Genomic DNA, 14,121 nt, shown 5'->3' with positions numbered 1-14,121 from the left:
GTGGGAACTAACTAATCTGGAAGACTGAGGGTCACGGGTAGCAAATCCTCATGTGGTCCTCCATCACCTAGTAGTCATAGTGTGACAGCTACTTTTGCTTTCTTCCCTGTAGTAGCTTCCTAAAGAGAGTTGTCCACTTTTCTCATGGACTGAACCCCAAAAATGAGCTCCCTTTATCACCTGGTTTTTCGCACCCCAAACAGACCTCTCTCCTAACCACACCCCTTACCATGAGTGAGTATGGCTATTATAAACACCTGTGAAGAACACAGGCAAGATCAAAAAAATATGTATAGAAGAGGAAGAGAGAGATGCCCTTGCTTCCTTCAAACCACAGAGAGGCATCTCTAGGCTCCAGAAGTAGACACTTTCAAGGGCAGCTACATAGATAGGCTAGACAGCTAGCAGAACCTGACAGTCGGGGCCAGGTAGACAGTTCCAAGGGAGCTTGTAAGTGTAGTGTTTTCTAGGCGCCTGTTCTGGCCTCACAGGACCACACTGTTTCAGGAGAGAACTGAAAGGAAATTCTCCATGATTGCAATCTCCTCTCACCTGCCCCATGGGGCCAGGGAGACTTTAGTCTCCTGCAGGTGCAACAGCAGTGGTCTGATGAGAACAAACAAGGTTTTCTTCCTCAGGTTCCCAGGAGAGGGACCGAGAAACCAGGTGTCCCAGAATGTGCTGGGGCACAGGACACACCAGTCCAGAATAAAACATGAGGGATGATGTGTGTGCCCCCCACCAATGTGTCTATCTTTATCCCAGTTTAAGCTGGTTTTTCTGAGAAACTGAAAGCACAGGAGTAACTCTGGACATGTGTTCTTTAGCAAATGTAATTTAAATCCATAAAGAAAATCTACATTGATAAAATATTAGAAAGAGAACTTTTGGGGGATGGTGCTGTGGCATAACAGGTTAAGGTACCACCTAGAGTGCCAGCATTCCATATGGACACCAGTTGGAGGTTTTTCCACTTCCAATCCAGCTCCATTCTAATGCACCTGGGAAAGCAGAGGAGGATAGTCCAAGTACTCTGGCCCCTGCCTAGTTACCAGACCTGGCTACTCCCCATTTCCCATCCAGCTTCCCGTTCATTCTCCTGGGACACAGCAATAATGGCCCAACTGGGTTCTTTTCATCCATGTCAAAGATGCCAGCAGAGTTCCTGATGCTTGACATCAGGCTGGTTGCTGTGACTATTATGGGCATTTGGGGAGTGAACCAGCAGTTAATAGATTGTCTCTATCTCTTTCTCTATCCCTTTATATCTTTCTATCTATTGTCTCTCCTTTGAAATGACGATAAATAATAAGTTAATAAAAAACTTGAAAAGTCCAGCATAATTCCTTTTTGAAGATTTTTATTTATTTTTATTTGAAAGGCAGAATTACCCAAAGAAAAGGAGAGATAGGCAGGGAGACATCCTTCCATGTGCTGGTCCACTCCTCAAAGGACCCCAACAGCCAGGGCTGCGCTAAACCAGAGGGATGAGCCAGGAGCTTCTTTAGTGTCCCCAGTGTGGGTGCAGGAACCTAAGCGCTTGGGCCATCCTCCACTGCGTTAGCAGGGAACTGGATCAGAAGTGAAGGCACAGGACTCTGGTACCCATATTGGATGCAGGCACTGCAGGTGGTAGTTTTATCAGCTAGGCCAAAATACCAACCCCGCACCTTTTCCTACAACTTCCCGGAGGTATAAATTCAATCACCCACTGTTGCAAAGGGTTTCATAACACATCCCTTTCATGGCTGCCTTCCCTGCCCTGAAACACAGACCCTAAATCCCAGCTTTCTTTCTTTTTCTTTTTTTTTTTTTTTGAGATTTATTTATTTTTATTGGAAAAGCAGATATACACAGAGGAATAGAGAGAGGAAGATCTTCCATCCGTTGATTCACTCCCCAAGTGAGCGCAACAGCCAGAGCTGAGCCAATCCCAAGCCAGGATTTAGGAGCCTCTTCTGGGTCTCCCATACTGGGGCAGGGTCCCAAGGCTTTGGGCCATCCTCAACTGCTTTCCCAGGCCACAAGCAGAGAGTTGGATGGGAAACGGGGCTACTGGGATTAGAACCAGCGAGTAGGGTGGGAGGGAGGGGTAATCCGAAATAAAATAAAATGAAATAAAATTAAAAAAAGAACCACCTCATCCAAGGCAAGGACTTTAGCCACTAGGATACCACACGGGGCCCAAGCCCCAACTTTCTAAGGCTCCCTTGAACCTCCCAAATGTACTACATTGTGGAAGGCCATTGTAAATCTTTGCCAGTGTGGAGCCAGAGCTATTCGCAATGCTACTGGGAGGGTCCCAGGAGCAGCCAATATGGAAATGAATAGACAGGAAATTCCCTAGTGCACAGGTTTAGATAATAGATGAAAGAGAGGTGCTTCCTCTCCCAGGCAGGGGAACAGGAATTAACAGACTGAGGAAAGGAACCTGCTAGTTGAACAAATTGTGTATTAGGGGACTGTCACTTGCTGTTGACATGTAAATTCCTCAAACCCCTCTCCTATGTGACAATGTCTTTTAAAAAGTCAGCTGACCATCAGCGTAGTCCACGCGTGCACCAAGTCCACCACTGCTGGACACCGAACACTACATACCTGGAAAAATCAATGTCACAGAAATATGGTTTTCTGGGGGAACTCCAAGCAAGATATAAACACTCTTTGTGAATGGGCAGTGTTTAGTAACATTATAAATGCACACGCCCTTTGAACTAGCAAATATAGTAGTTGTTTTATTTGTCTTTTACAAAATTATTTCTAAGAAGGGAATGTGAGAATAATAGTGTTACCCACTTTTTTGTAGTCCTTAAACCTTTGTGCCCTAATTAACCATCTAAAGATTGTCAAAAATAAAGAAAAAAAATAAAAAGAAAAGAAAATTATTTCTGCCTGTGTTTCAGGGTAGGCAATTTGCTGCATATACTTCAACAAGTATATGCACACATGTGCAAAATAACATATCAGGCTATTTATTCACAGCAGCACTTTTTCTGATAGTAAGAGTGTCTCAATTAAAAGGCCCATTAATAGATCACTGGTTAGATATGTTTGTTGACACAGAGAGATACTAAACAGTAAAAAAAAAAAAAAAAAAAACAAGGTGGAAGGGATTTCCACCAACTTGGAAGATTTTTCATTTGGCTTTCTTTATTTGTAAAGCAGAAGGCAGAGACAAGAGGCAAAGATCTGTTTTCCCTCCATGTGGATCTTGGTTTCTCTCTCCAGGCACCTAGCTGTTTGATTTTTCACTTCTCTTTGTTCTGTTTCAGTCTCTATCTCGGCTTCTGTCCCCATTTCAATTGTTCTCTCCTTGTTTCTATCTCAATTGGCTCTGGGTTTTTCTCTGTTTTACTCATATTTCTCCCCAGCACAAGCACTAGCTCCCTGGCAGGCATTGCTAAACCCAAAGTGAAGCAAAGCAAAACAAAGGCCCAGAGGTTAGGCTTGTTCATAACAGCTCATGAATTTAAAAACCAGGGTGGTAATTCATAGTCTTATACCATACACCAACTGTATCTCAGATGCATTTAAAAATTAAATATACAAAAGTCAAATTACCAAAAAACTGGCAGGAAATTGAATTCACTATCAGATCTTTGGAGGAATGGTAAGATTTAAAGCACTGAAGCCAAAGAAGAAATTAGAAAGGAAAATAACTGATTTTATTATATGATTTTATTATATGATTTATTACATGAAAATGTGGGTACTAAAAAAGAGAGAGAGAAAACCAGACTAGGGAAAAATCTGCAATAAGTATTCAAAGATTGAATATTTAAACTGTATAAAGTTCATAACATAACAAGGAAAATTAAAGCTTGAATAGATGTCATTTTTAAAATGAAATATACACCAATATATATACCAAGAAAATGGTTTAATTGCTTAGTTTTAGGCATGTACAAATTAAAACAGTAATAGGTAACATTTTCCTGTCATTACACTGGGAAAAAAATGGAAACAATGATAATTTCTAATGTTTGAGGTTAGGTAAATTTACACAAGACTTTTGGAATGCTATTTGGCAATAATTATCAAGAAACTTTAAACTATTTGTACCTTTGTCCCTTAATTCCATTCCAAAGGATTTATCCTAAGGCAGCAGATTTTAAACTATGCTCTTTGCAATTCTAGAAATACTAAAGAAATGCCTATAGAGGATATGTAGTAACCAAGGTTTGGGGTTATAAGCAAGAAAAACACCAACGACCTCAAGCAAAAGGATAATATGCTGGGAAAGCACAGAGGCTCCCCAAATCAATGGGAGCTAAAGAGCCAGGTAGTGTAAACAGGTAGGAAAGAAGAGAATTCTAGAAGGCCAAGTAGCTGGAACCACACCACCACAGGTCACATACCAAGGACAGTTAGGCACACATAGTGCTACTGCTAAAAGGAAAATGATCCCCAGTCACCTCCACATTGTCACATGTTCATGATTCAAAAACATAGAAAAGAATGATCAGTGGAAAGTAAACCACAGGCTTCAGGCTTTACAAGAAAGCAGGAGGTGGGTGAGAAGAATCTAGGTATAGCTTTCCTGATGGGAGATGGTTAACTGCCTCCCAGGTCTACACACATGTGAGGAGCCCTCCAGAAGAATGATCTGGTTACGGATTGCAACACGATATGGACACTGGACTGCTGAAAAGCAGAAGCTAACGATTAATGATACCCAGGGTTGCTGACCATGTAAAGCTCTAAGCTCTAACTTCCAGAGAAATTCCATTTTCATGAGCTTTACCAAATAGGCTTCCAGGTTGATCTGTGCTTAGACCGGGGATTACTAGAGATTGGGAAGGGTGACGGAAGGAGCTTGAGCAAACAAGTGCTCCAATACAATCAGAAAGAAGCAGAAAATTCTAGTATTTCAAAGCACAGTGGGGTGGCTATAGTTAAAAAATAATATATTCATTGAACTGGAAGAGAGGAGCTAATAGGCTCCAAACAGGAAAAAAATAAGGAAACGGAAAAGGCAGGTTGCCTAACTTGATTGGTTTACACTGTGTAAATGTGTTGAAATATTGCTCAGGGATTCATAAAAATGCACAAGCATTACAGGGTCATTAAAAAAATGTTTAAATAGAATAATTGAATGGACGTGTCCTAAGAAGCAGCAGGTAATAGCTCAAGTGCTTGGGTCCCTATCACCCATGTGAGAGACCCACGTGGAGTTCCAGGCTCTACGCTTCAGCCTGGCCACTACCTGGCTATTATGATCATTTGGGAAGTGAACCAGTGGTTGAAAGATCTCCCACCCAGCCCCATTCCTTCATGCCTCTCTCTGTCACTCTGCCTTTCAAACAAATAATAAAACTTTTTCCAAAAAAAAAAAAAATGCTACTTCTCAGGTGATACTGAAGACATGATGAGTCAGAAACTCCAAGGGTGGGGCCAGCAGTCTGTGGTCTAACCAGCCTTCCAAGCAATTCTGATTCATAAGGAACTTTGAGAAACAATACCTTAAGGCAAAGACTGTGAGTGGAGCCATGCTGCCAATACCTTAAGACAACAGCCAGGAGCTTAGCATTCAATCCATGTCATGTAAATGGGTAACAGAGATGCAAGTACTCCAACGTTTACCTACCAGCATACACATTAGCAGTAAACTGGATGGGACGTGCATCTGGAACCTGAATTAGGCAACCCAGTATGGAATGAGGGTATCCCAAACCATGTCTTAACTACTGCACCAAATGCTCACCTTACCTTGTTTTCTTTTCTTTTTTTTTTTTTAAGATTTATTTATTTTACTACAAAGTCAGATATACAGAGAGGAGGACAGACAGAGGAAGATCTTCCGTCCAATGATTCACTCCCCAAGTGAGCCACAATGGCCGCAATGGCCAGTGTGCGCTGGTCCGAAGCCAGGAACCAGGAACCTCTTCTGGGTCTCCCTCACGGGTGCAAGGTCCCAAAGCCTGCTTTCCCAGGCCACAAGCAGGGAGCTGGATGGGAAGTGGAGCTGCTGGGATTAGAACCAGCACCCATATGGGATCGCGGCGTGTTCAAGGCAAGGACTTTAGCTGCTAGGCCACGCCGCCGGGCCCCTTGTTTTGTTTTCTAATCACTAACAGGTACCTGTGAAGCATACATTGAATTAATAGTGACTAATAATGAGCACATAGTAAGTTACCTTAATAACAAAGTCCAAGTGAGCATTTGGTACAGTGGCAAAGACACTGCTCCTGGCTTTGGTCGGACCAAGTCACACTGACTGTTGTAGGCATGTGAAGAGTAAACCAGTGGATGGATAATCTTTCATGGTCTGTCTGCTTTTCAAATCAAGATAAATAAGTAAATAAAATTTATTAAAGCCATTTAGAGAAGTGTTCTGTTCCTTGAAGCTAAAAAGCAATGCTCATTAATATATCCGTAAGCCAAAGATCCAAGAGAAATAAAATACATAATAATAAGATGCTCATTGCAGAATTTCCAAAACTGGCATAAGAACTAAATTTAAATATCTAGCTATACAAAATTATTAAGTAAATTGCAGTCTGGGGTGGGCATTGTAGAAAAATGAGTTAAACTGCTGCTTGGCATTCCTCTGTTGCTTATCAGATTGCCTGGTACCGAGTCTTGCCTCCACTCCTGAGTCAGCCTCTGGCAGGTGACACTTGGGTCCCTTCCACCTGTGTAGGAGACCTGGATGACTTTGGCCTGATCCTGCCCTGGCTGTTTTGGGCCTTAAGGGAGTGAACCAGTGGATAGAAGTCCATTCTTTTTCTCCTTGTCTATCTCTGCCTTTCAAATAAACAAAAGCAAAGCTATTGTTTAAAAACCAGAGCAAGCGTTACCAAGTTGATTTTTTTAAAATATTTATTTTATTTTTATTTGAACAGCACATTTAGAGAAAAGGAGAGCCAGGGAGACAGGTAGACCTTCTTTCTGTTGATGACTTCTCATGGATTGAATGCTTCTGTGATAATGGCTAAAGCTAGGCTGATCTGAAGCCAGGAGCTTCCTCTAGGTGTCCCGTGTGGGTACAAGGACCCAAGGACTTGAGCCATCTTCTGCTGCTTTCCCAGGCCATGAGCAGGGTGCTGGATCAGAAGTGGAAGTGCTAGATTAGCCAGGACAAGAACCAGCACCCATATAGAATGTCATTGCCACAGGCAGAGGCTTAGCCTGTTATGCCACAGCGTCAGCTTTACAAAATTGTTTTCAAACAAATAAATTAGTTTATCCACTGGGGGATCTATTATATCTATATTAATTTACATAATTATGAAATCTTTATGTGCTATGACATAATTGAAACACACAATTGTATTTGTGTGAGTGTGCTATATACAAAACCTCAGCTGCCTGCAATAGTCACTCTCACCTTTTAAGGAACTAAACCAGCCACAGCACATGCTGAGCCCTGCAGCCCTGAACAATAACTTCCTGAACCACTCTTCAGACTCCTTGCCCTCATGCAATTGATTGGCCCAGCGGTGCCAGGACCTTTGGACATAAAACTCTCCTCCAATTTGGGGGGGAGAGGGGCAGAAACAAAGGCAATAGGGTTTTTGAGGTTTTGTTTGTTTATTTGTTTTTTCATCCTTTGGAACTAGAATGGGGTAAAACTAAGGGAATCCCATGAGGAGTTGTAAATATCTGTGTTATAAGGAACCAGAAAATATTAGGCTGTGAAAAAATGCGGAATAGAGGCTGTTCAAGTGAATGGGAAGAAAGAAACAGAATGAAGCCAAAGCTGACTTAGGGTAGCTGACTTAGGTCCATGTCAAGAGTGTCAGAAGACCAAGAATTCTGGGGAACTGCCTTAGGTACAGAACAACTTTCCAGGCCCAGTCCAAAAGTTCCTACCGGACTCGAGGCCCTTGTACTGCATCTCAGTGGAGCTTTGTCCTTTTGGCTCCAAGGTTTGTGAGTAGGACCCTCCAGCCAGTGTGACTATGCATTCCTGGGAGCACAACACCCTAGCAGAGCTATAAAGACAACTGCATAAAAATTCTCTTTCCATAGGGACAGGATTCAGAACAAATAAAAACAATTGATTTGTTAGAGAAGAGAGTTAGTATTTTGTTTGAGGAATTCATTATTGTTGCTCTAATATTGCTTTCACATTAAGTAACAATTATGCTTTAAAATCTCCATGGAGCTCCTGGGATAAAAGCCTTCAGTGTACACTTACTGATGACCCTGGCATACTGCTTCTAAGAATGTATTTTAAGAATATAATCAGAGCTAATGTATGACAATGTGAGTCCTTAAATACTCACCATAGTATTGTAAAGAAAAGGTTGAAAACCATTTAAGTGCCAATTAGAGTATTGCTAAATAAATTATGATATAACCATATAACGGGATGAAGTACAACAATTAACCATCAAATTCTAGAAGAATGTGATTGGCATAGAAAACATTCATCATTTACTTTAAGCAATCAAAAGCCCCCTACAAAATAGCACCCACAAAATTATACTCTCTCTTTTTTGTAAGAAGAGCAAGGTACACTATGATGGGGATGGAAGGGAACATGTCAGCCGAGATCTTCAGTCGGGAGGTAGGGCTGACTAGAATGTTTTACATTTTTCCTTTATACTATACTGTGTTTTTTTTTCTTCATGTTTTCTACCTTGAATATCTTATGCTCGTAATTGAAACGGTGGGAAGCAGAGTAGTTCTTGTTTTTTAAATCCCCCCCTTTTTTAAATCTAAATTAAAAAAATACACTGACTACCTAATGCTGCTGCAAAACACTGACCTGGAGAACTAAGCTGAATCCTTGCCCTGAGATCTGGATGCTCAGGTAACGCCAGAACGCGGCTCGGTGGTGTGAGCTGGGCGCATGGGTTTGGCAAGCTCCCTGGTTGAGCGCACGTATTTGAATGTGACCGTGGCAGGGCACTGAGCAGGCAGCCGGGCTCACTGGCCAAGCTCTAAGCCTTTGACGGACCTAGCCAACCCGGCCAGCCGGCCGGAAGCGGCTCTTCAGGAACCTTTCTGGGACTGGCTGGTCAGGACCTGCTGAGTGAGGCACGGACCGCCCCGGGCTGAGCGAGCGCCCTCAGCATTGCTGGCCGGGAGTGGCGCCAGACTAATCCGGGGACAGGAGGGGATCACGTACCTCGCGAGCAGGAGCCCCTGGCAGTCGTCACTGGCTGTAACCGTCCCCCCACCCCATTCCCGAAGTACCCCGAGGACGATTGGTGTTACTTTTAAAAAAGGACAAAACCACGAAGAAATTGCAGTGGTGCAAGTGGGGAGTCAGAGAATTCAGGCATGAACAGGTCATTTTGTTCCTGCTTGCCTCAGTTCCCCTAGAGGAGAGGTGTGAATAGCAATATTCATCCCAATAGATAGCTGTGATTCTTATTAATGAAAACAAAGACTGGCATAAGAAAGCCAAGCACAGCCAAGAATCAGGTCTGGGATCACCTCAGACGAAGTTTCTTTGGAGATCCCTCTAACTGAACTGCTGATTTCAGAACCCCAACTATGAAGAGATTATGTCAGCCAGTGGATTCTGAATAGGTTTCATCGAGATTGGAATGGCAAGATTGACCGCAATTCAGAACTGTTGAACTATGGTTACTTCTACCGGATATGACTGCAGTGCCCATCCAGCACGCTTGAGAACCAGGAAGGGAGGGGCAAAGCCCGCAGGGGAAATAAGGGGGTTCCCTTGCTGGACAGCTAGTCCCACTGGAGAGCATGAGCTGGGATGGGGCAGACCAGACTAAGCAGGGCTACGACATCTGTGCGCCTCATGTGGACTAGATCAAGGAAAAGCCAGGCTGGGTGGATTATTCCTACTGGTGCAAACATAAATTAGAGTGGGTGAGGGTTGTTTGGGCTTAGCCGCAGCATCAGCTGGCAGAAGCTGGCACTGGGGGCTAGTTCTGTCAAGTCAAACCACAGAACCACCTGGAGAGTGCATAATCTGGGAATGAGAGAGACCTGGGAGGGAAATAGTGGGCTCCTCCCTCTTCGGTTACCACTTCCATGGGAGGGCACGAAAACTAGGACAGGGCCTAGGATGGCTAGACAGAGAGGCACTCAACAACATCCGTGAGGGCTGGATAGTTGAGCTGGTCAGATGGAACTAAGCTTCAATACCCTTCGACATGTATGAGAGCCAAATGGGACGTGGAACAGACTGGACTAGTCTGCTGCACATACTGGCAAACCAGGGTAGGGGGCGGGCCTGGTGGGAGTTATTGTGGGTCACTCTGACTAGGCTGCAGCTCTAACTGGTTTATGTGAGGGCTGAGTATGTGCTGGGCAGAACCAGGCTGGACTGCAACACCCATTGGTTCCAGTAGAAGTCGGGGCTGAAAATAGAACCAACCCAGTAATTGCAACCACCAGCTGATCAGGGCAATGGACTGTGCCGGGCCCTGTTCTTGCTAGTACTTATAAGAATCTGGTGTGGGAACACCTCAGACAAAGTTTCTTTGGGGATCTCCCCTATCGAACTGCCAGACTCAGAACCCTAACCAAGAAAAGACAGAAGACAGAAGAAGTCAATCAACCACCTCAGCTATATGTTGGCAGCGAAATACTGGGCAAATGGAGACTCTATGATGGACTATGTCAATCAGTGGATTTTGCAACGACCTCATCGTGCTTGGAGTGGTGAGACTGGCAGCGATTCATAACTGGTGAACTATCAAAACCACTTGAGCAAGTATCTCAGAGCATGCCCTGCATCTGGGACTTGGGGTGGGTGGGAAACTGGGTGGGGCTTCACCCCTCAATATCCCCCTTTACCTCAGATACATGAAGGAAACAATATGGAAATAATAGTCTTACCCAATTTCCTATAGCCCTTGAACCCTCTTACCCTAATTAACTACGTAAAGATTTTCAAAAATATAATAAAAAATGAAAATAGGAGTGTATTTCAAAGCCATTAATAAAGAGTTGAAATGAAATCGGAAAAAAAAAAAAAGAACTGTTGAACTATCAAAACTGCTTGAGCAGGGCCCTCACAGCATGCCTCACATCGGGGACTTGGGTTGGGTGGGAGGCAGGGTGGGGCTTCTCCCTTTGTTTCTCCGTTGACCCCAGATACAGGCAGAAAAATGATAAAAATTAGGGGTAAAAAATTTTAAACAACAACAACAAAAAGTGAAAACTGCTTTGAACATTATGAGGCACTAACCCAATGTCAGTGTCTCCTCATCACATACATACCTTAAGAATTCAGTAATCCGAGCCCAGCCTGGTGGCCTAGTGGCCAAAGTCCTCTTCTTGAACACGCCGGGATCCCATATGGGTGCTGGGTCTAATCAAGGCAGCTGCACTTCACATCCAGCTCCCTGCTTGTAGCCTGGGAAAGCAGTCGAGGATGGCCCAAAGCCTTGGGACCCTGCACCCGTGGGACCCTGCACCTGTGTGAGCGACCTGGAGGAAGTTCCTGGCTCCTGGCTCTAGATCGGCACAGCACCGGACGTTGCGGCTCACTTGGGGAGTGAATCATGGACTGAAAATCTTCCTCTCTGTTTCTCCTCCTCTCTGTACATCTGCCTTTCCAATAAAAATAAATAAATCTTTAAAAAAAAAAAACAGTAATCCTCTCATGTTAACGTTACTTGTATATACTGATACCTTGTAACTCCCCACAGGTTAACAGAAGACAATCTCGGAATCACTTAAAAGCAGGAAGAAATCTGATCCAAAGCAATGAGAGTGCGTACCTCGCAATACAAGCATCGGCCTGATTTCTCAGATTCAGTTTTGAATTTCTTTCTAGATTTGTCTGCGGTTAGGCATACCGTGCTCAGTATCAGGAAAGGTTAGTCCAGAGGATAGGACTACGCGGTGTCAGTGTCCTCGGAGGACATAATGTGGTCACTGAATCCCGAGATGAGACTGCTGCCCAGGTGGCGCTTGCTCACACGTCAACTGTGTGTGCCACGTGTACTTTTGGTTCATGTGAGATGTGATTCGAACTACCATCTTGGACCCTGCGCCTCTTCCTGCTTCCCTTTTCCCGGCAGCTCGCGAAATTCGCGCCGTTCGAGTTATCCACCAATCAGATGTGACCTGGCGCCATACCTGAGAAGTCCACTCCCCATTCTCTCTCGACTTCTCCCCCAGTTCCCACCCACCTACCTGTGGATCAGAGAATCTCAGTCCCCAGTCCCACACAGCCCCACCCTTCTCCTTCCCCCTCTCCCTTCCCTTCCCCTTCTCCTGGATCTCCCCTGTCCTCCTCCATCTTGTGCCTTCCCCTGTCCTGCCTTGGAGCCCTCATCCGGCCACCGTGGCAGGAGATGTGTCCCTTCCTATTCCTTCCCTCCACTCCCCGCCCCACCTCCGTTCCGTTCCTACCCCATTGGAATAAAGGGCCTCATCTTGTCTAGGATTTTGGCTTGCGGTAAACTGATCCTGAAAAGAGGACTTGGCTGCGGGAATTTGCTGCGCATAGCAATGTAAGAACTTTAAGAACTTTAAGTGCATTTAAAATCTAAAACTTAATGAACATTTTCTTTATTAAAGTCAGAGAAAATTTACTTCTTTTTAAAGATTTATTTATTTGTATTGGAAAGGCAGATGTACGGAGAGGAGGAGAAACAGAGAGGAAGATTTTCAGTCAGATGATTCACTCCCCAAGTGAGCGCAACGTCCGGTGCTGCGCCATTCCAAAACCAGGAGCCTCGAGCTGCTTTCCAGGTCTCCCTCACGGGTGCAGGGTCCCAAGGCCTTGGGTCTTCCTCCACTGCTTTCCCAGGCCACAAGCAGGGAGCTGAATGGGAAGTGGAGCTGCCGTGATTAGACCCAGAACCCAGATGGGATCCCGGCGTGTTCAAGGCAAGGATCTTAACCACTATGTTATTGCGCCAGGCCCAGAAAAATTACTTCTTTTTTTTTTTTTTAAGATTTATTTATTTTTATTACAAAGTCAGATATACACAGAGGAGGAGAGACAGAGAGGAAGATCTTCCGTCTGACGATTCACTCCCCAAGTGAGCCGCAATGGCCCGTGCTGCGCTGATCCTAAGTCGGGAACCAGGAATCTCTTCCGGGTCTCCCACACGGGTGCAGGGTCCCAAAGCCTTGGGCTGTCCTCCACTGCTTTCCCAGGCCACAAGCAGGGAGCTGGATGGGAAGTGGAGCCGCTGGGATTAGAACCGGTGTCCACATGGGATCCCGGCATGTTCAAGGCGAGGACTTTAGCCGGTAGGCCACCACGCTGGGGGCCCCAGAAAAATTACTTTCTAGGGAAAAATATAAAATACATATTTATCAATCTTTGAAGTGTTTTTCTTATATAGTTCCCTTTTTATACATCAGTTTGAACATACATGATGATTAGAGTAGAAACTGTTTAAACTTTAATCGCCTAAGATCATTTTACATGCCACTTAAGACATGTGTGCATTGTATATGAAGGCTGTGCCCCACACTCTGTGTCTTGTGTTTTTCTTTTTTCGTTTTTTTTAAGGCAGAATTGCCGATAAAGGAGAGACAGAGAGGAATAGAACTTACATTCCACTGTTTCATTCCCCAAATACCACAATGGCCAGAGCTGGGCAAGTCTGTAACCAGGAGCCTGAAGCCTGGAGCTTCTTCCTGGTCTCCCACGTGGGTGCAGAGGCCCAAACACTTGGGCCATCCTCTGCTACCTTCATAGGTCATTAGCAGGGAACTGGATCAAAAGTGGAGGCTTAGCCTTTTAAGCCATGGTGCTGAACCTAACCATCCTTAATTTATGCACCATAAGACAGCCCATTATGACTGGCTACACTGACTCAGATTTTAGATTTCCCTGGTACTAAACCCCTTTATGGGCTCTGCAATAGAGACCCAGAAAGGGATCAGCACAGTCCAAGATGGCTAGGAGGGCCAGACTGAGGCTTCCTGACCTCCAGTTCCATGCCCAGGGGTCTGTGCTCACTGCTTCTCCTGGGTTTCTGCCCCAGCATCCTGACTGACCCATCAGGCCATGAAATCCCCTCAGGGTGCTCATGTCTGATGCAGAGAGGACATCAGTTGAGGACAATTTGAGCAGCTCCTTAGTATTGTTGGGGAGCTGAAGGGTCCAGGTTCCTATCTTGGATGCACAGAAGATATCGGAGGACAGGCCTTGGATAAAGATGAGCAGAAGCAAAAGATTTGTTCACAAAGAGAGGACAGTGTTTTGTGCAAATTGTTTCAGGA

The sequence above is a fragment of the Ochotona princeps genome, chromosome 4, assembly GCF_030435755.1.
Source record: "Ochotona princeps isolate mOchPri1 chromosome 4, mOchPri1.hap1, whole genome shotgun sequence".
In the NCBI taxonomy this organism is placed as follows: domain Eukaryota; kingdom Metazoa; phylum Chordata; class Mammalia; order Lagomorpha; family Ochotonidae; genus Ochotona; species Ochotona princeps.
This window is presented reverse-complemented; position numbering follows the sequence as displayed.